Consider the following 23,373-nt stretch of genomic DNA (forward strand, 5'->3'; position numbering starts at 1 on the left):
GGTAGAATTGGAGACGTATCAACAAGGACCCAAATGTCCATATTGTTTTGCTCGATTTCAGGATCACCAAGATCCATCGTGACAAGCATACCATCATCAAAATCATACATCTTGCAAAGTGCTTCCCATTTTTTGCAACCAAAATGGGTTACGCTCTCAGAATTGTACAACTTTACTTCAAAATCCACATCATGATGAGTCATTAGGTGAATTTTCTTTGTTTCAAAACTTTCATGGTCTTCAAAACCATCCTCTCCAAGACATAGCGCCTTGCATGGCATGTGATAAGCTACTCGAATTGTAAAAGATGAAAATTACACGTTGAAATAGTTGTAGTCATGCTTAATTACGAAAAAAACTTGTCGTTGTTGCGTACCGTTTCAACATCGAAGGTCTCCTCAAGCTTAATGTTGAAGCGCCGATCATCGTCCAGGTGAGGCGTGTCGCACATACCTCGATCGTCATGGCACCAGCTGCACTCCCCCGGGAGACTTTCGTCGTCTGATGACGACATTTTCTACGTTCATAATTCAAAGATTAAACTTGTACAATTAAATATATGTACTACAAAAACTAAATTAGATCATTATTATTCATCACGGGTTGACTATCAGTCTGTCAAGTCTATTCTTGAAAACTCTCAGCTCACGTGGTGTATATATTCGACTCTCGGTGATGGTCGCTCCTCACTTCGTCCCCGAGTGCATTACACCAAAATGTGTAGCACACGGGAACGAAGGATAAGCGACCCCCACGACAACAGTCGGGATTCTTCATCCTCTCATATATATATGATGGAACTCTCCCTCACTGATTCCTCTCTGACATTTGCGACCGTCGATGATCGTCGTTACTCCTTCTTCCCCTAGTGAATAAAAAAGGTTTAGCACCCGGAGAAGAAGGAGAAACGACCCCCACGACAACAGTCGGGATTCTTCGTCCTCTCATATATATATATGGTGGAACTCTCCCTCACTGATTCCTCTCTGACATTTGCGACCGTCGGTGATGGTCGTTACTCCTTCTTCCCCTAGTGCATAACAAAGGTCTAGCACCCGGAGAAGAAGGAGAAACGACCCCCACGACAACAGTCGGGCTTCTTCGTCCTCTCATATATGGTGGAGACTCGACAAACTTAAAGTCAAACCGAAATATCGTTTAATTATCTTTCTAAAAAAGGATTTGGCTGGTCTCATCTCGAGGTCGGAGGGGGTCGATGACGGGGATGACGGCGGGGATGATGGAGGGGGCTCCTACATTTCTGCGAAAACAAAAACCATATAAGCTATCAACTAATCATATGCATACGCCTTGCATAGTGCTCTCCAATTTTAGCATTCAAAGTAGGAGTAGTTTTCCAATTTGAACATTCAATAAGCAAAATCAGATCGCAAAATAAAGTAGTATTCAAATTAGGATGCATTCAATTATAAGAAAAACTACATCATCTCTTGCGTCCATACATCATTGAATATTATCACTAATACACCTCGAATACTATCATACATATAACATCGCTAGTACAGCTAGAACCGTAGCGCCCGACGGGTATCGGCACAGACGGTGGACACCCAAAGAGAAGGAACCATCACAGGATCGCTCCAGTGAGATTCCTGAAAAACCTGCCAGGTATTGTCGAACCTTCCCTCCAACCCAACCATGTAGCGACGGACGTGCTCGTCCTCCTCGCTGACATGGTGACGTACCACCTCCGCGGTATCTGGAAGCCTCGGCACCGTCACTGGCCCACGCGACCGCCACCAAACAAGGATCGGGTCAACGACGGGCTGGCTCCTCACCAACCTATGCCCCCCGGAAGGTAGCACATCCCAAAACCATCCCGGCGGAGCCCAGTCCCGGACATGGCCCCTCTGATCAAGCCGGCCTTCTTCGCCGAGTCAACGACGAGGATGCGGGATAGGCATCGTCGATGTCGACGCGAAAATAATTGCTTTAACTAAAAAAATAAACTAGTTCTATTAATTTTCTTGCTAAAAATAAACTACTTCTATAGTAAAATAAACTAGTTTTATTAAATCAAGTAGTTCAACTACTAAGCACTTACTATAAATAGAATAAAGTAGTACTTACTAAAAATAAACTATTTCTATATATAGTAAAATAAAGTAGTTTTATTAAATCAACTAGTTCAACTACTAATTAATTAAGCACTTACTATGAATAAAGTAGTTTTATTAAATCAACTAGTTCAACTACTAATTAAGCATTTACTATAAATAAACTAGTTTAAATAGTTCAACTACTAATTAACCATCTCCGCGGTGTCCGGAAGAAGAAAAAAAAAGAAGAGAAGAAGAAAGGATTAATAGAGGAGAAGATCGAAGAAAAAAAAGAACAAAAAAGAGAGGAGAAGACTCCCCTATTCCTTTCTTCTTCTCCTCTTTTTTCCTCTTCTTCCTCTCCTCTTCTTCTCCTTCTTCTTCTCCTTCTTCCTCTCCTGCTTATTTTTCTTCTTCTTCTTCCTTCTTTCCTTCTTCATCTTTTCTTCCTTTTCCTTATTTTATTTTTTCCTCTACACTAACCTAAAATGCATTAAACTAAAATCGATATCTACTAACAATCTAAATAAAAAATTAATACATATATGAAAAAAGGGGGCTCACATCGGGGGCGGCCGGCGAGGGCGACGACGGCGGGGGGCGCGGAGGGCAACGACGACGGCGGCGGGGGGTGGAGGGCGACGGCGGGGGGCGGAGGGCAACGTCGGGGGGCCAGGAGCCAAGAACCGGGACCTATGTTTGTGGGCCAGGAGTGAGGCCCATTGGTCCCGGTTCGTGCCAAGAACCGGGACAAATGGGCCCAGACGAACCGGGACCAATGCCCACGAGGCCCCGGCCAGCCCCTTGGGCTCACGAATCGGGACGAATGTCCATTGGTCCCAATTCATGGCAGAACCGAGATTAATAGGCTGGCCAGGCCCAAACGAAAGCCCTTTTTTCTATTAGTGACACCGTTTCCGTTTGTTGCTCTGTCAGTTTGCCGCCATCTTTGGGCTGTTTCCTCCCTTTAAAGGAGTTATCATTTCTTCTTTGCGGGATCAGCCGCATGTCATGTCAACTGCAACGACGACCAACGAGACGCCTTTAACCGTGGCAGCCACTGGGACGGACGGACGGGACGTCCATAATTTCAAATCTCCCGTTCTCACGCCACGTCGGCCTATGCATGCAGCTTTGCATTGAATCCCAGCGACATGCGCATCTACCATCGCTCTCTGCCCTCGAGATTTTGGCCATCTATAATCATAAGAGCATGGTTAATAGTATAGCCAACCACTAGCTATATGATGTTGTCATGTCATTTATAGTCAAATTTATAGCCAACAAGTATAATACTCCCTCCGTCCGGGTGTATAAGTCATTCGCGTAGTTCTAGATCATCGATTTAAGGAATTAAATATATGTTATATGTCATGAAAAGTATACCACTAGATTTCCACACGGATGTAGTTTTTAAATATATATTTTTTGTCACATATAATACATATTTAGATAGTTAAATTATCGACCTAGAACTACGCGAATGACTTATACACCGGGACGGAGGTAGTAGTTAGATATAAACATGTACTACTTTATTGATACATGATCCACCTTACTCTCTCACAAAGTCTTTAGAAGAATGTGCCGCAGCTTGCTGTTAGTTTGTAACCCGCTCATCTTCTCTCTCCTTCCCAACTCAGTAAAAACATAATATTTTAAGTCTTACAGCCCACCTACGTATCTTAATATACTTGCTTTAAGATATGCCAATACTAGTAGACATCTCCTGTATATTTGTTGGTCGGCTACATCTAGAAAGTGTCGGTAGCTGGAGCAGCATAGTTGCGACTTTTCCTTCCATTTTTGGTTGCCTCCTCCTTTGTTTTTTGGTCCCCTCCTCCTGCCATGCTATTGTGTTTTTTTATCTTGCAAACCCATCAGTTACTTGCAAACTTGTTGCGGTTTGGGTAGCAAGGCGATGTTTTGTCAATCTTTCGATAGTTAAGTATTTATGAGACCAAATCGGCACTAGGACTATTTAAGCACAACTGTATGCATTGGTTGTATAGAAAACTGGAAGCGTGCAAAAGCATGCAATGTAAACAAACATAATAAGATTTCAAAGTTGTGATCACGACGGTGTGTTTGTCATTTGAATATGTTTCATGCCATGCTTGACTTTGCTGAACCAAGGCCAGCCATGCGCCTGCCCAGGTGAGCCTATTTATAAACTGAATCTTGCAGGTACAACCATTTTTGTAATGGGCCGGAACAAACAGGGTCTGGTGCGTTGAACTTGAAGAGGGCAGTAGTGTTGGTGGTTTCAGTTTATTGTTTCCCAATTTAACTAATGCTTTGGTGGTGGTTACTAACAAATTAGAAGTAGTTGTGGCATCTATCCAGTTATCAGCGACCACTGTTTCGTGTGCGCTTGCGTCACAGTGCGTTGATGTTTGAGGGAACGGATTTTCTCTAGTTGTAGCGTGCTGAGTTATGTTTGCTTGTTTATGCGCTGCCCTGGTTGCATCCTGAATCCATGCATGGTTTAACCCGTGGGGGTGACATTCTTTTCTTCTCTGTGAACCCATATATAGTAGACCGTTCAATGTTTTAACTGGTCAGATATATAGGTGTCTCCTTCTTCGTCGTGGAATATAGTTAATTATCTCCTAAACTAGAGACTGGCCGCGATAGTGGTACCCGTCTCCATATCCCCTTGTTGCATGTATGGTTGTTACTTTCTAGTCTGAATATGTACCATTAGAGGGGACATGGAGTATTTGATCCTGAGCTCATATGCTCCCGCATGAACAGTAAAATAAAAAAATTAGTAAAAAAACATTGATAAATTTTCTAATTGCGTGCAACATTTCAGGTTGAAATGGCATTTGTGGAGGTCTGGCCAAAAAAATAAATTCAATGGTCCAAAAAGACTATTGTTGGAAGCATTTTGGAGCATCGATTTGGTTATTTTTGCTCAGACCTTCACGAATATCATTTCGACTTGAAAATTTGCACGCACTTAGAACATTCACCAATGTTTAGCACAAAAAAAAAATCAGATTTCTTTGAATTTTTACTATTTTTTTCGATTTTATTGTTCATGCAGGAGCATATGAGCTCAGGATCAAAAGAGCACTTTCACCATTAGAGGCTCATACTCATGATGAAGAATAAGAGGGATCATGTAGTCTCCTTTCTTTGGATGTCTGCACCCTCTATCATGTACTCCCTCTGTAAACTAATATAAGAGTGTTTAGATAACTAAAATAGTAATCTAAACGCTCTTATATTAGTTTACGGAGGGAGTACAATGCAGGGTGCTTAGGGAGGAGCATATGAAAACTAATCAGTTTTTAGTGCGTGTAGTTATCAAGTTTATATAATAATACACAGGCTTAATTAGGCACTTCCACTGTAGAAACTAGATGATACCCCGCACGTTGTTGCAGGAATATTTTGCAACATATTTCAATGTGATTCGTTGTATGAATAATGAATAACTGAAGTAATAATATAAAAAGCTAAAACTGAAAATACATATAATTTATTATGTTTGATTACTATATAATTGTAATTTTTTTTATTAAATCTAAATAGCATAGTAGAATGAAAATTCTCTTGGATGTTTGCATGTTGGGATGAGTCTTTTTTTCATGCATCTTTAATGATGAAGTGACATGCTTGCATGTTGGAAGACATATGATAGTGAAGGTGGGCCTTTTCTCATGCATGATATGAGATGATGTGGCATGCTTGCATGTTGAGAGAAATAGTTAGTTGGACTAGCTATTTAGATATAGAAAATAAGCTTTGACACTTAAACAAAAATCAATTTATCTTTACAAGCCCCTCTCTAAACACCTTGCATTGTAAACAGTGTTCGTCCGTGGTCATTCCATTTACGTAATGGATAGTTGCGTCCGGTTCGGTGGGAGTCCAGAATGAAAATGAATGGGGTACTTTGTTGCATCGTGGCGCACATGCATATTCTAATCGGAAATGACTGGGCAAAGGATTCTTTCCGATCAGCATCCCCTGTCGGATTCCCGCCACTTGATAACCATACGCACCTAATCCCTGAGTTGCTCCTACTATAATTTTCTTCACTGCCCACTAAGCTTTCGTGTCAGTACTAATCTATAACTTGGTGCCTGGAGTGCTGCGACCTTCCAGTCGCCGTCGTGGCCGGTTCATCAACGGCTGCTTGCGTTGCGTGCGTGGGGCGGCACATCCATCTCATTAGTGTACAGGTTAGAAAGGCTAATTGGGACTGTTAAATCGCTTTGTTAATCGTCGCTGCCGCTTTCTCTTTCGTAGCACACCACTTGGTTAAGCTGATTAATTAAGCGTGGCTGGCAGCGACATTGGTCGATCGATCTCCCCCGGCGTCACCGTGATCTCTTTCCCTTTCCCGGTGGTGGTAACGAAGCTCCCCGAGCCCGGTGAAAAAGAAAGAAACACCAGCTAGCTATGTAGATCAAGATGTCTCACTGGAATTACCGCCTATCTATGTCCGTCTATGCCAACTACACAAGGTAGTTTCACTGGAATTACCTATGCACGTACGCCAACTCGACGTACGTACTATGTGTTTGCATTTATCTTAGTGATGAGGAGCTAGTGCTCTATCCACATACGAGTACCTATCTATGCCAACTCGACGAGGTAATTTCAATGGAATTACCTATGTGTATACGCCAACTCGACGTGCTTTATTTATGTAATTATGTTGGTTTGGAGTGCTCTATCCATGGTGATGGGTGACATACTGATGTGACCTTTCACTTCGTCCCGTGGGTTGGAGACCGACCAATGCATCAAGTCGCGGTCTCATGCTTTAAATAATATAAAAATAAACATAAAGTACTTCCTTGGAAAGGTCTTTGTGAGGGTCCTCTTCCTAGATCCGGTGGTTGTCTTCGGCACGGAGTTGCAAATTACAGGCGACGACTTGATGCAAAGGATGGTTGTGCAGTGACAGTGGTCGCATATCGAATGTAGCTGTTGGATCGTGGAAAAGAGGTGGCGACAACAAGCAAGTGACGTTGATGACGGTGCTATTCGAGCATCCAGTCTCGAGCTCCGGGGTGAAAGCCTAGGTCTGACCTTCTGTCAGTTATACCTAGCAATGGCGAGGTTTTTACATCGTTACCTTGTTGAAGGCATTGCTCGGATATGCTCGGACTGATTCTCCAGGATGGAAACCTAGATTCTGGCAATCGATGGTTGGATCCGGTGACGGCGGCGATTGAGCGCCACTACCTTCTTGAAGGCATTGCGGTTGAAGATTTTCATCGTCCGTGTGGTGTCATAAGATGGTCGGTGCGGATATGGTCTTTGTTGTAGTTTGCCGATCACGGTTTGTATCGCTTTGAGGTTCTTTTTACTTTTTTCCTTGCCCATGCATAACTTTGGTCTTACATGACTTCGCTATTTGTCGATGAGGTTTTTTGTGCGTGTGTTAGTGTTGGCTGTGTGCATCTTAGCTATACAGAGGCTGGATGTGTGCTCATTATATTTGTATCTTCTTGATGCTTCATCTTGAGTCAATAAAATCCACCCTTTATCGAAAAAACTTCCTCCGATCCATAATAAGTGTCATAACTTTGAACTAAGGTTGAACCTTAATTCAAAGCCGCAGCAATTATTATGGGTTCGAGGGAGTACGTTTGTTGCAACCGGAATTAATATTTTAGTAGATTAGCCCATTATTTAGGTGTCTATACTAATGTGGTTGTGGTATAAGTCAATAAAAGGTCGGGTGGGTGAAGGGGAGGGGGACATGCATCTTTTCCTCGGCTCCATGCAAGAATTACCAGCATAGTGCTGGGCTAAGCTGGGCTAAGTCCTTGCATTCATTCGATGGTTGGCGCAGACAACATGATGCTTGCAGGTATCGTTTCCTTGAAGGCATCATTGTGACATGCTCGCTCATCGAGTTGGGGCAACTCCGGAGGAAACCCTAGACCCTGTAAGGGATCAACGATTATGGCGCTTGTGTATCACACCTCTTGGATTATCATTATTTGAGAGTGTACCGGTTGGAGTGGCCAGTGGTAGGTGCTGGTCGTCGTTGATGTTGCATGTATGTATGACATGATCTTGGTTCGATCAAGTGGCTGATAGCCCCTGATGTTCCCGTTTGGAGCCAGGTTAGCAAGATATGATCCTCCTTGGACCACCTCGTTCCCATATATACGAGGTGTTGTTGGGTGGCCAGCAGATGGCCAGCGCTCATGGCTCTTGCCTTGCTTTGTTGAATGGCAATGGAAGTCGAAGACCATCTATGTTTGGTTGATCCAACGAGATCTCTGAAGTCGAGCACTTTCATCTTTAGTCGTTGTTTTTAATTTGTTCCCTCTTCTTCATGAATGACATGCAACATTGCTGCTTTACGTGAAAAAGTCATTTTCTTGTGTTTCACTTGACAGATTCCATAAAAGTGCATCACTTATATTTTTTTCCGACTTTTTTTCTCTTTGTATACACAAACAACATTTGAAATCTAATTTCACATCATAATTATTCAAGCCTTTTCATTTTAATAGATACATGAAAAGAAATGGAATGGATGCGTTCTACTGCACATAATTATACAACATTTCTAATTCATAATTCTGATAATTTTATATCCAAATAAAAATACAACATAGCCTCTAAATACACCAAAAAATCTCAAAAGAAAACATGAATAAACACCAAACTAGTGCTCATGTAGCTGCCATCGAACATTATCAATCTGCAGGGAAATGGAAGAAAAAATAGCAGGCTATTTCACCAAACAACACATGGGCGTCATTGGTGGCGGCCTGCAGGAGCAATCTGGTGGCCGACTGATGTCGAGCACCGCACAACAATGGCCATGGTGATCCGTAGGGATTCCTAGTGACGGCGGTGAAGTGACTCTGCTATGAGTTGCTCGCGGGAGGCGAGGCGGTGGTTGGTGGTTTTAACGAGTGAAAGTTTCTACCCTCCTAAGGTTGGAAAATTTTAGGAGAATGGGTCAGTAGCCCCTAAATACAAGGGCAATTGCTTGTTCAAAGAAAGAAAATATCAGGGCATGTGTGGGAAAAAAAATACCATACTCATAGGGTATGGTATTGAGATGTGTTTAGAGTGGAGTGGAGAGTGAGCTTTGACTAGGGTTCGTTCGAAGGGATGTACGTGGAGTTAGGTGAGCTGGTCCGACATGATAGTTATGCCCTGGCCTTCCCATACCGCCCCGGATTTAAGCTGTATTTGAGGGTGCTGATCAACCCGGACGTCCACCCAGCTTAGAAAGCCTAGCTGGTTCACGGTTCTGTGACCGGGCAAGTCGTCCATCCGATCACTTTGGGGAGCCCGACAGTATCATTTTTTTGGGACGACGATAACTGCCACACGTGTGGCATCTAGTGAGATTGTGCCTCACGCCCTGTGTGGCACGGAGACGGCCCCGCCCGCACGACGGTGTCCGGGTGCAGGCAGCCACAGCCTGCACGTCCGGTGTGTGGCACAATCGCCCACAGGTCCGGGCGATCGACCGCGCTGCCCGCACGATCTAACGCGCCCGTCGTCCTGGCCTGCCTTCGAACCCCACTCCGACCTGCCGCCGTCGTCTCCTACCTCTTGATCGCCTACATCCATCATCTTTCTTCTCTAGTTCCCATGGCAACCAGAGCAGATCCCTATCGCATCCCTACCCCCCCACCGCCACCCCCACCCCTCCCCCGCGACGACGAGCTAACAGGTCGATCTCCGATCTCCTCCTGTTTCTCATCCTTCTTCTGTCCATAAAATCAAAAATTCCAGATTTCCTACGAAGATGGCGACTAGAACCATGTTGTCATGGCAAACACACCACAGATCTGTGTGTATTCCCCCTTTGCCAACCAACATACGCCAGATTTGCCATATTGTATCCTAGAGTTGAACTAAGCTTCTGGTTTGGGTTGTTGCAAGTAGTTGCTCCAGAAGAATGTGTAGGATTTACTAAAATTAGGGGAAAGAAAGGAGGAATTTGGGTGGTGCGTACAGAGGGAAACATTTAATTGCCACATATATCTGACGTTAGTTGCCACCTATCTTTGCCGTTAGCTGCCACCATGTTATGTTGTTACTTGCCATCAAATTATCTTGGCTGCTGCCATCTGTTCAAAATGATAGTTGGCATCCAGATTTTAGAATATAGAATGAATGTGCATGACCTACTTTCCATGATGTATTGGTTGTCTATGCAAGAAAATGTGATAAGATTGCCGTGTTTTCTTGTATGTGCAAAATAGAAAGTGTGCATTTTCGGATATTCATACGTTCTTGTTCACGCAGTGAGTGAAGGCACATTGGTAGAAAAAAGCGGAAACATGAATCATGAAGACGGCACTAGTCCTTGATTTTCTCAAAGGCCGGAGACGCCTCCTTGGGATGCAGCAGAGTACAATCAACTCATTTCCGCAGGGCCGTTATTGCCACTACTAGAGCAGTACGTGAGCATCGGTACGATGCATGATAAAAAAAGGGCCAGTTGTCATGTTTGTGATGAGGAAAATGGCATTCTACTTATGTCCTACAATGTCATTTTTCACAGGTTCTTATGACCCAACCACACACACGGGGATACCATGGCAAGTTCAGGCATAGGGCGCTAACGCTGACAGATGTGTGGGTGACCAACTTCAAGTATCCAATGTGGAAAATCAAGGTAATACAGAAAAAGAAACATACTGGTGTGGCCATGAAATTAAACTTGCAAGGATGACAAAGACTAACGAGTTATATGAAAAAATGCAGGACCTTCATGCAGCACGTGGCAACATGCGGCAACCATGTACCTGCCATCAACGTCGTACACAGGTGAGTCGTATAAAGTGATTTTGTGGACAGTGAATCAGGAGAAGGAACATATGTGACATTGGTGTTTACATGGTGACTTGACAAAACACAGTTGCCGTGTCTGGACAACTGCAGTTGCTGTGTCTAGACAACTGCAGTTTCCATGTCTAGACAACTGCAGTTGCCATGGCAAATCAATTGAAGTTGTCATGTGTAATCAAATGTGATTGCAATGTCTAAACAACTGTGGATGACAAGTGTGAACAAATCTGCGTGCCATGGTTGAACAACTACATGTGCCATGTTGTACAAACTATAGTTGCCATGCATTGACCAACTACTAAAGTGATCGTAGGCTGTTATGATGGAACCACATCAGCAAACATATCGTGGCAAGCTTCACAGTTACAGGCCAACGCCATTGCAGATAGAGCACACCAAATTGGAATGACAGACCAGATATGATTAGCACATGTGGCACAACAAGGTAAAAATATGTGAACCAGCAAAACAGTAGTGCATTTGCTTTTGTGGAAAAGCATGGGGGTAAAGTGGATTTGTCATAGTGGTGGCGGAAAACAACAGAAATGCTACCAAGTGGAAGCATGCAAAATAGTGATGTATTGTCTTCTGGATTTGTCAATTGCTGTATGCCTGTGTGCAACATTCGTGATTGACTCCATTTGCCTAGTGAGCTCATACCTAGAATCCAAGTTTTGATGCCAAAGATGTTGGTTGCCATGCCTTGGCAACAGTAACTGCCATGTTTGATAGACTGTAGCTGCCATGGCTGAAAAACTGCAGTTGCCATGCATGACGACATGCAGATGCCATGACTTGCTGTATGAATGATGTCATGCCAAATCAGATGCAGTTGCTATATTCCGTTACGATAAACTTGCCATTGAAGCAATGCTTACACACGCACCTGTTTTTTGCAGGACCTTCAAGTACAATCAACAACGGCGTGGGGACATCTACTGCGGGAACCTCTGAGCACACGGAAGAAGCATTCCACCAGCCAGCCAACAATCCTGCCACAAACAATGCAGAATCAGTGTCGGAAATGGAATCATTCCAGCAATGCCGACAAGCACACCTTTGCACACCAGCACAAGCAACACTCAAGCAGATGAAACAGCCGCCGATACTGAAGTGAATGATGAAACTGATGAAGAAGTTGGGTAGAGATTTGGTTCATTTGAAGATGCCAGGAATTCTACCAGAGATATGCAATGTCCCACGGGTTTGCGTTGAACACCGAATACCATAGGAAAATAAAAAAACTAACGAGTATAGCAGAGGTAGATAAGGTTCTACAAGGCACAAAGGAACAAGAAGAGTAAAGGTGTTGCGCCTATCATGCCGGAACGAAAGAGAGGCATCACTGTCTAAACATAATGCCCTGTCCGGTGTAAGCTAAACGCGGATGGAGCATGGTGGGTGGTCACCGAATATTTCGACAAACACAACCATGAACTCATAAAGAAGTTTGATCTCGTAAAATTTCTGAGCGCCCATAGAGGATTCACCGCCCTCGAGAAGAAATTCATAAAGCTGCTACATGATTGTAACGTCGGTCCATCAAGAATGGTCCAGATACTGTCCTTGATCCACAATGGAGATGGTAGACTGAGTAGCATGCCCTACATACCGGCAGACGTCACAAACCTAAAGGCAAAGTACCGTAGAGAAAGCAGGTTGGCTGACATAGAAGACACGATAGCCTACTTCGAAGAGAAAGCAAAAGCGGATGTTGATTTCTTCCACAGGATAAGATTGGACGATGAGGACTATGTCAGAAACATGTATTGAGTGGATGGTGCTGCAAGAAGAGCCTACAAACATTTCCGTGATTGCATTTCATTCGACGCGACATATCTCACAAATATGTACAAGATGCCCCGCGCTCCATTCATAGGAATAAATAACCACAATCAGTCATTGCAGTTCGGTTGCGGACTCGTTCGGAACAAAGATACGGACGGTTACACTTGGCTGTTCAAAACCTTCTTGGAGTGCATGGGTGGACTTGCTCCAATGAACATAATAGCAGACTAGGATTTTAGCATGCGTGCAGGCATAGAGGAGGTCTTTCCGTTGACAATGCACAGGCACTGCAGGTGGCATATTATTAAGAAGGCTGAGGAGACGCTAGGACCATTCTTTGCTGACCATCCAGAGCTGCACAAGGCATTCGAGTTGTGTGTGGACCACCGTTTGATGGTGGAGGAGTTTGAACGGAGCTAGATGACTATGATTGAAACATATCAAGTCCAAGACAATGAGACACTTACTAGCCTGTGGGAGAAGCGAATGTACTGGGTGCCGGCCTACTTCATGCAGTGCTTCTTCCCATTTCTGTAGACTACGCAACGCAGCAAGGGGTTCAATGCTGTTTTGAAGCAGTACGTGAGCCTTGGCAACTCATTGCTGCAGTTTGCCAAGCAATACACCGCTTTGCAACAGAAAATACTGGGATCTGAGCTACAGTAAAAAGCAAACACCGCGCTCAAGCAACCTAAATTGCTAACATATTTACCGATGGAAAGGCAGATGAGCAAGATATATACCAACAAGATTTTTAACAAGTAAGTGAATAATTTTACCATTCTAATTTGCACAAGCATGAAGTTAGTAGGTGACATGTAGAATGCAATGCAGTTGCCAACTTTTTTGACTTGTTGATCTATTGAAAAATAGCCATTGAGTATATTGTAAGCATGTTCTGTAATTGCCATGTGAAATCAACTATAGTTGCCATGTGGGTTGAACTATAATTGCCATGTTTAATGAACTGTAGTTGCCGTGTGAAATGATATGTCGTTGACATGTGACCCAAAACTGCATTTGCCATGTTTTATGAACTACATTTTGTTGGGAACATAGTAATGTCAAAAAAATTCCTACGTACATGCAAGATCATGGTGATGCATAGCAACGAGAGGGAAGAGTGTTGTCTACATACACTCGTAGACCGTAAGCGGAAGCGTTATGACAACGCGGTTGATGTAGTCGTACGTCTTCACGATCAACCAATCCTAGCACTGAAGGTACGACACCTCTGCGATCTGCACATGTTCGGCTCGGTGACGTCCCACGAACTCACGATCTAGTAGAGCATCAAGGAAGAGCTTCGTCAGCACAACGGCATGATGACGGTGATGATGATGCTACCGGAACAGGGCTTCACCTAAGCACCGCTACGATATGACCGAGGTGGATTATGGTGGAGGGGGGCACCGCACACGGCTAAAATATCAATGATCCACTTGTGTGTCTATGGGGTGCCCCCTCCCCCGTATATAAAGGAGTGGAGGAGGGGGAGGGGGACGGCCTCCTAGGCGCGCCCCAAGGGGATTCCTACTCCCACCGGGAGTAGGATTCCCCCCTTCCCTAGTTGGATTAGGAGAGAAGGAAGGGGGAGGAAGGAGGAAGGAAAGGGGGGGCCGGCCCCCTCCCAATTCGGATTGGGCTTTGGGGGGGGGCCCTCCTTTGCTCCCTTCTCCTCTCTCCCACTATGGCCCAATAAGGCCCATATACCTCCCGGGGGATTCCGGTAACCTCCTGGTTCATCGGTAAATGCTCGATCTCACCCGGAACCATTTCGATGTCCAAATATAGTCGTCCAATATATCGATCTTTATGTATTGACTATTTGGAGACTCCCCGTCATGTCCGTGATCATATCCGGGACTCTGAACTACCCTCGGTACATCAAAACACATAAACTCATAATACGATCGTCACAGAATGTTAAGCGTGCGGACCCTACGGGTTCGAGAACTATGTAGACATGACCGAGACGCGTCTCCGTTCAATAACAAATAGTGGAACCTGGATGCTCATATTGCCTCCTACATGTTCTACGAAGATCTTTATCGGTCAAACCGCATAACGATATATGTTGTTCCCTTTGTCATCGGTATGTTCTGGCCCGAGATTTGATCATCGGTATCTCAATACCTAGTTCAATCTCGTTACCTGCAAGTCTCTTTACTCGTTCCGTAATGCTACATCGCGTAACTAACTCATTAGCTACAGTGCTTGCAAGGCTTATAGTGATGTACATTACTAAGAGGGCCCAGAGATACCTCTCTGACAATCAGAGTGACAAATCCTAATCTCGATCTATGCCAACTCAACAAACACCATCGGAGACACATGTAGAGCACCTTTATAATCACCCAATTATGTTGTGACGTTTGGTAGCACACAAAGTGTTCCTCCGGTATTTGGGAGTTGCATGATCTCATAGTCATAGAAACATGTATAAGTTATGGAGAAAGCAACAACAACAAACTAAACGATCATCGTGCTAAGCTAACAGATGGGTCAAGTCAATCACATCATTCTCTAATGATGTAGTTCCGTTAATCAAATGACAACTCATGTCTATGGTTAGGAAACATAACCATCATTGATTCAACGAGCTAGTCAAGTAGAGGCACACTAGTGATACTCTGTTTGTCTATGTATTCACACACATACTAAGTTCCCGGTTAATACAATTCTAGCATGAATAATAAACATTTATCATGATATAAGGAAATATAAATAACAACTTTATTATTGCCTCTAGGGCATATTTCCTTCAGTCTCCCACTTGCACTAGAGTCAATAATCTAGATTACAATGTAATGATTCTAACACCCATGGAGTCTTGGTGTTGATCATGTTTTGCTCGTGAGAGAAGCTTAATCAACGGGTCTGCAACATTCAGATCCGTATGTATCTTGCAAATCTCTATGTGTCCCTCCTTTAGTTGATCGCGGATGGAATTGAAGCGTCTCTTGATGTGGTTGGTTCTCTTGTGAAATCTGGATTCCTTTGCCAAGGCAATTCACCAGTATTGTCACAAAAGAGTTTCATTGGACCCGATGCACTAGGTATGACACCTACATCAGATATGAACTCCTTAATCCAGACTCCTTCATTTGCTGCTTCTGAAGCAGCTATGTATCCTGCTTCACACGTAGATCCCGCCATGATGCTCTGCTTGGAACTGCACCAACTGATAGCTCCACCATTTAATAAAAATACGTATCCGGTTTGTGACTTAGAGTCATCCGGATCAGTGTCAAAGATTGCATCGACATAACCGTTTACGACGAGCTCTTTGTCACCTCCATATACGAGAAACATATCCTTAGTCCTTTTCAGGTATTTTAGGATATTCTTGACCGCTGTCCAGTGATCCACTCCTGGATTACTTTAGTACCTCCCAGCTAAACTGATAGCAAGGCACACATCAGGTCTGGTACACAACATTGCATACATGATAGAGCCTATGGCTGAAGCATAGGGAACACCTTTCATTTTCTCTCTATCTTCTGCAGTGGTCGGGCATTGAATCTGACTCAACTTCACACCTTGTAATATAGGCAATAACCCTTTCTTTGCTTGATCCATTTTGAACTTCTTCAAAACTTTATCAAGGTATGTGCTTTGTGAAATTCCAACTAAGTGTCTTGATCTATCTCTATAGATCTTGATGCCCAATATATAAGCAGCTTCACCGAGGTCTTTCATTGAACAATTCTTATTCAAGTATCCTTTTATGCTATTTAGAAATTCAGTATCATTTCCGATCAATAATATGTCATCTACATATAATATCAGAAATGCTACGGAGCTCCCACTCACTTTCTTGTAAATACAGGCTTCTCCAAAAGTCTGTATAAAACCATATGCTTTGATCACACTATCAAAGCATATATTCCAACTCCGAGATGACTTGCACCAGTCCATAAATGGATCACTGGAGCTTGCACACTTTGTTAGCACCTTTTGGATCGACAAAACCTTCTGGTTGCATCATATACAATTCTTCTTTAAAATATCCATTAAGGAATGAGTTTTGACATCCATTTGCCAAATTTCATAATCATAAAATGCGGCAATTGCTAACGTTATTCGGACGGACTTAAGCATCGCTACGGGTGAGAAGGTCTCATCGTAGTCAACTCCTTGAACTTGTCAAAAACCTTTTGCAACAAGTCAAGCTTTGTGGGCAGTAATACTATCATCAGTGTCAGTCTTCTTCCTGAAGATCCATTTATTCTCTATGGCCTGCCGATCATCGGGCAAGTCAACCAAAGTCCATACTTTGTTCTCATACATGGATCCCATCTCAGATTTCATGGCCTCGAACCATTTTGCGGAATCTGGGCTCATCATTTCTTCCTCATAGTTCGTAGGTTCGTCATGGTCAAGTAACATGACTTTTAGAACAGGATTACCGTACCACTCTGGTGCCGATCTTACTCTGGTTGACCTACGAGGTTTGGTAGTAACTTGATCAGAAGTTTCATGATCATCATCATTAGCTTCCTCACTTACTGGTGTAGGAATCACTGGAACTGATTTCAGTGATGAACTACTTTCCAATAAGGGAGAAGGTACAATTACCTTGTCAAGTTTTACTTTCCTCCCACTCACTTCTTTTAAAAGAAACTCCTTCTCTAGAAAGGATCCATTCTTAGCAACGAATATCTTGGCTTCGGGTCTGTGATAGAAGGTGTACCCAACAGTCTCCTTTGGGTATCCCATGAAGACACATTTCTCCGATTTGGGTTCGAGCTTATCAGGTTGAAGCTTTTTCACATAAGTATCACAGCCCCAAACTTTAAGAAACGACAACTTGGGTTTCTTGCCAAACCATAGTTCATAAGGTGTCGTCTCAACGGATTTAGATGGTGCTCTATTTAATGTGAATGCAGCCGTCTCTAAAGCATAACCCCAAAACGATAGCGGTAAATCAGTGAGAGACATCATAGATCGCACCATATCTAATAAAGTGCGGGTACGACATTCAGACACACCATTACGTTGTGGTGTTCCAGGTGGCGTGAGTTGCGAAACTATTCCGCATTGTTTCAAATGAAGACCAAACTCGTAACTCAAATATTCTCCTCCACGATCAAATTGTAGAAACTTTATTTTCTTGTTATGTTGATTTTCCACTTCACTATGAAATTCTTTGAACTTTTCAAATGTTTCAAACATATGTTTCATTAAGTAGACATACCCATATCTGCTCAAATCTTCTGTGAAGGTTAGAAAATAATGATATCCGCCGCGAGATTCGATGTTCATTGGACCACATACATCAGTATGTATGATTTCCAATAACTCTGTTGCTCGCTCCATTGTTCCGAAGAACGGAGTTTTAGTCATCTTGCCCATGAGGCATGGTTCGCAAGTACCAAGTGATTCCAGAAGTCCATCAGAATGGAGTTTCTTCATCTTGCCCATGAGGCATGGTTCGCAAGCATCAAGTGATTCATAATCAAGTGATTCCAAAAGCCCATCAGAATGGAGTTTCTTCATGCGCTTTACACCAATATGACCTAAACGTCGGTGCCACAAATAAGTTACACTATCATTATCAACTCTGCATCTTTTGGCTTCAATACTATGAACATGTGTATCACTACTATCAAGATTTAGTAATAGACCACTCATCAAGGGTGCATGAACATAAAAGATATTACTCATATAAATAGAACAACCATTATTCTCTGATTTAAATGAATAACCGTCTCGCATCAAACAAGATCCAGATATAATGTTCATGCTCAACGCTGTCACCAAATAAAAATTATTTAGGTCTAAAATTAATCTCGAAGGTAGATGTAGAGGTAGCGTGCCGACGGCAATCACATCGACTTTGGAACCATTTCCCATGTGCATCTTCACCTCGTCCTTAGCCAATCTTCGCTTAATTTGTAGCCCCTGTTTCGAGTTGCAAATGTTAGCAACTAAACCAGTATCAAATACCCAGGCACTATTGTGAGCATTAGTAAGGTACACATCAATAACGTGTATATCAAATATACCTTTCACTTTGCCATCCTTCTTCTCCGCCAAATACTTGGGGAAGTTCCGCTTCCAGTGACCAGTTCCTTTGTAGTAGAAGCACTCAGTCTCAGGCTTAGGTCCAGCCTTGGGTTTCTTCACTTGAGCAGCAACTGGCTTGCTGTTCTTCTTGAAGTTCCCCTTCTTCCCTTTACCCTTTTTCTTGAAACTGGTGGTTTTGTTGACCATCAACACTTGATGCTCCTTCTTGATATCTACCTCCACATCCTTTAGCATTGCGAAGAGCTCAGGAATCATCTTATCCATCCCTTGCATATTATAGTTCATCATGAAGCTCTTGTAGCTTTGTGGCAGTGATTGAAGAACTCTGTCAATGACACTATCATCAGGAAGATTAACTCCCAGTTGAGTCAAGTGGTTGTGGTACCCAGACATTCTGAGTATATGTTCACTGACAGAACTATTCTCCTCCATCTTGCAGCTGTAGAACTTATTGGAGACTTCATATCTCTCAATCCGGGCATTTGCTTGAAATATCAACTTCAACTCTTGGAACATCTCATATGTTCCATGACGTTCGAAACGTCGTTGAAGTCCCGGTTCTAAGCCATAAAGCATGGCACATTGAACTATCGAGTAGTCATCAGCTTTGCTCTGCCAAGTGTTCACAACATCTGGCGTTGCTCCTGCAGCGGGTTTGTCACCTAGCGGTGCTTCCAGGATGTAATTCTTCTATGCAGCAATGAGGATAATAGTCAAGTTATGGACCAGTCCGTGTAGTTGCTACCATCATCTTTGGACTTAGCTTTCTCTAGGAACGCATTAAAATTCAACGGAACAACAGCATGAGCCATCTATCTACAACAACATAGACATGCAAAATACCATCAGGTACTAAGTTCATGATAAATTAAAGTTCAATTAATCAAATTACTTAAGAACTCCCACTTAGATAGACATCTCTCTAATAATATAAGTGATCACGTGATCCATATCAACTAAACCATGTCCGATCATCACGTGAGATGGAGTAGTTTTGAATGGTGAACATCACTATGTTGATCATATCTACTATATGATTCACGCTCGACCTTTTGGTCTTAGTGTTCCGAGGCCATATCTTCGTATGCTAGGCTCGTCAAGTTTAACCCGAGTATTTTGCGTGTGCAAAACTGGCTCACACCCATTGTATGTGAACGTAGAGCTTATCACACCCGATCATCACGTGGTGTATCGGCACGACGAACTTTAGCAACGGTGCATACTCAGGGAGAACACTTATACCTTGAAATTTAGTGAGAGATCATCTTATAATGCTACCATCGAACTAAGCAAAATAAGATGCATAAAGGGTAAACATCACATGCAATCAATAGAACTGATATGATATGGCCATCATCATCTTGTGCCTTTGATCTCCATCTCCAAAGCACCGTCATGATCACCATTGTCATCGACTTGACACCTTGATTTCCATCGAAGCATCATTGTCGTCTCACCAACTATTGCTTCTACGACCATCGCTACCACTTAGTGATAAAGTAAAGCAATTATATGGCGATTGCATTTCATACAATAAATGGCTCCTGCCAGTTGCCGATAACTGTGTTACAAAACATGATCATCTCATACAATAAAATTTAGCATCATGTCTTGACCATATCACATCACAACATGCCCTGCAAAAACAAGTTAGACGTCCTCTACTTTGTTGTTGCAAGTTTTACGTGGCTGCTACGGGTTGAGCAAGAACCGTTCTTACCTATGCATTAAAAACCACAACACGGTATAGTGATTGCTTTTTGATCTTCAGAAAGAACCCTGTTCATTGAATCCAATTCAACTAAAGTTGGAGAAACTAACACCCACCAGCCACCTATGTGCGAAGCACGTCGGTAGAACCAGTCTCGCGTAAGCGTACGCATAAAGTCGGCCTGGGCCGCTTCATCCAACAATACCGCTGAATCAAGAATCAACTAGTGACAACAAGCAATATGTATATACCCACGCCTACAACTCATTTGTGTTCTACTCGTGCATATAACATCTATGCATAAACCTGGCTCGGATGCCACTGTTGAGAACGTAGTAATTTCAAAAATTTCCTACGCACACGCATGATCATGGTGATGCATAGCAACGAGAGGGAAGAGTGTTGTCTACGTACCCTCATAGACCGTAAGCGGAAGCATTATGACAACGCGGTTGATGTAGTCGTACGTCTTCACGATCGACCGGTCCTAGCACCAAAGGTACGACACCTCCGCGATTTGCACACGTCCGGCTCGGTGACGTCCCACGAACTCACGATCCAGTAGAGTGTCGGGGAAGAGCTTCGTCAGCACAACGGCATGATAATGGTGATGATGATGCTACTGGAACAGGGCTTCGCCTAAGCACCGCTACGATATGACCAAGGTGGATTATGGTGGAAGGGGGCACCGCACACGGCTAAAAGATCAATGATCAACTTGTATGTCTATGGGGTGCCCCCTCCCCCATATATAAAGGAGTGGAGGAGGGGGAGGGGGCCGGCCTCCTAGGCGCGCCCCAAGGGGAGTCCTACTCCCACAGGGAGTAGGATTCCCCCCTTCCCTAGTTGGATTAGGAGAGAAGGAAGGGGGAGGAAGGAGGAAGGAAAGGGGGGCCGGCCCCCTCCCAATTCGGAATGGGCTTGGGGGGGGGGCGCCCCCTCCTTTGCTCCCTTCTCCTCTTTCCCACTATGGCCCAATAAGGCCCATATATCTCCCGGGGGGTTCCAGTAACCTCCCGGTTCATCGGTATATGCCCGATCTCACCCGGAACCGTTCCGATGTCCAAATATAGTCGTCCAATATATCGATCTTTATGTCTCAACTATTTCGAGACTCCTCGTCATGTTCGTGATCATATCCGGGACTCCAAACTACCTTTGGTACATCAAAACACATAAACTCATAATACGATCATCACAGAACGTTAAGCGTGCGGACCCTACGGGTTCGAGAACTATGTAGACATGACCGAGACACGTCTCCGGTCAATAACCAATAGCGGAACCTGGATACTCATATTGGTTCCCACATGTTCTATGAAGATCTTTATCGGTCAAACTGCATAACAATATATGTTGTTTCCTTTGTCATTGGTATATTACTTGCCCGAGATTTGATCATCGGTATCTCAATACCTAGTTCAATCTCGTTACCGGCAAGTCTCTTTACATGTTTCATAATGCTACATCTCGTAACTAACTCATTAGCTACATTGCTTGCAAGGCTTATAGTGATGTACATTACCGAGAGGGCCCAGAGATACCTCTTCGACAATCGGAGTGAAAAATCCTAATCTCGATCTATGCCAACTCAACAAACACCATCGGAGACACCTATAGAGCACCTTTATAATCACCCAATTACGTTGTGACGTTTGGTAGCACACAAAGTGTTCCTCCGGTATTCGGAGTTGCATGATCTCATAGTCATAGAAAAATGTATAAGTTATGGAGAAAGCAATAGCAACAAACTAAAGGATCATCGTGCTAAGCCAATGGATGCGTCAAGTCAATCACATCATTCTCTAATGATGTGATCCCGTTAATCAAATGACAACTTATGTCTATGGTTAGGAAACATAACCATCATTGATTCAATGAGATAGTCAAGTAGAGGCAAACTAGTGACACTCTGTTTGTCTAGGTATTCACACATGTACTAAGTTTCCGGTTAATACAATTCTAGCATGAATAATAAACATTTATCATGATATAAGGAAATGTAAATAACAACTTTATTATTGCGTCTAGGACATATTTCGTTCACATTTGCCATGTTAAATAAACTGCATTTGCCATGTTAAATGAACTGCATTTGCCATGTTGAATGTTATGCAGTTGCCATGTGAAATATCATGCAGTTGCCATGTGAAATATCATGCAGTTGCCGTGTGGAAACAAATAACACAAGAACAGATGTGGGAAAAAAATCAGGATTTCCATGCCATCATTGATGTTAGATACATTTGCTATGTTACGACCTACATCAACATAAGGTGCTACAAAACATCATATAAGAGTTTAACAAAAACAAAAAAACATGCAGATTCCAGGAGGAAATAAAGCTTGTTAGCATGTACATGGCTTATTAGATGGACGAACATACGTTCAAGGCGTGTTCTCTCTTGGGCATGTCGGATTCAGAACCTGAAGACCCGAACAAGGGAAGGAACTACTTCATGAAGGCCTCGATAAACGAAGGCGAATACTACTACCAATGCTGCAAATTCGAACGGGACGGGCTGGGATTGTGTGCTGTCACATACTGAAAGTAATGGACATGGTCGCGGTAACGCGATTGCCCCGCCATTTCATACGACGGCGATGGACCTGGGATGCTGAGGATGCGTTGGGGCCACAAACATCAAATGCAGTTTTGGCTGTGCATGATGAGAGACCAGAGGCAACCATGGAAGCCATGAGGCATGTTGTGTTGACCAAGAACTATGTTGAACTAATAGATGAAGCATGCAAGAGTGATGAGACAGCGAGGGTGGCAGAAAAACACAGGAAGGCCCTGAAAAGAGAGCTTGATGAGATAAAAAAGAGGAAGGCTGAAGAAGCCTTACACAGGTTCTCCCGCACCTCAATTGTGCCTTCGTCCACGGGTCGATCATCTAAAAACTCGGAGGCAGGGTCTGGAACAACAAGCACGCAAACCCAGGCCAGGAACCTGCCCCATTCCATCACAAAAGGGCGTCC

Source organism: Triticum dicoccoides, chromosome 2A, assembly GCF_002162155.2.
Source record: "Triticum dicoccoides isolate Atlit2015 ecotype Zavitan chromosome 2A, WEW_v2.0, whole genome shotgun sequence".
Taxonomy (NCBI): domain Eukaryota; kingdom Viridiplantae; phylum Streptophyta; class Magnoliopsida; order Poales; family Poaceae; genus Triticum; species Triticum dicoccoides.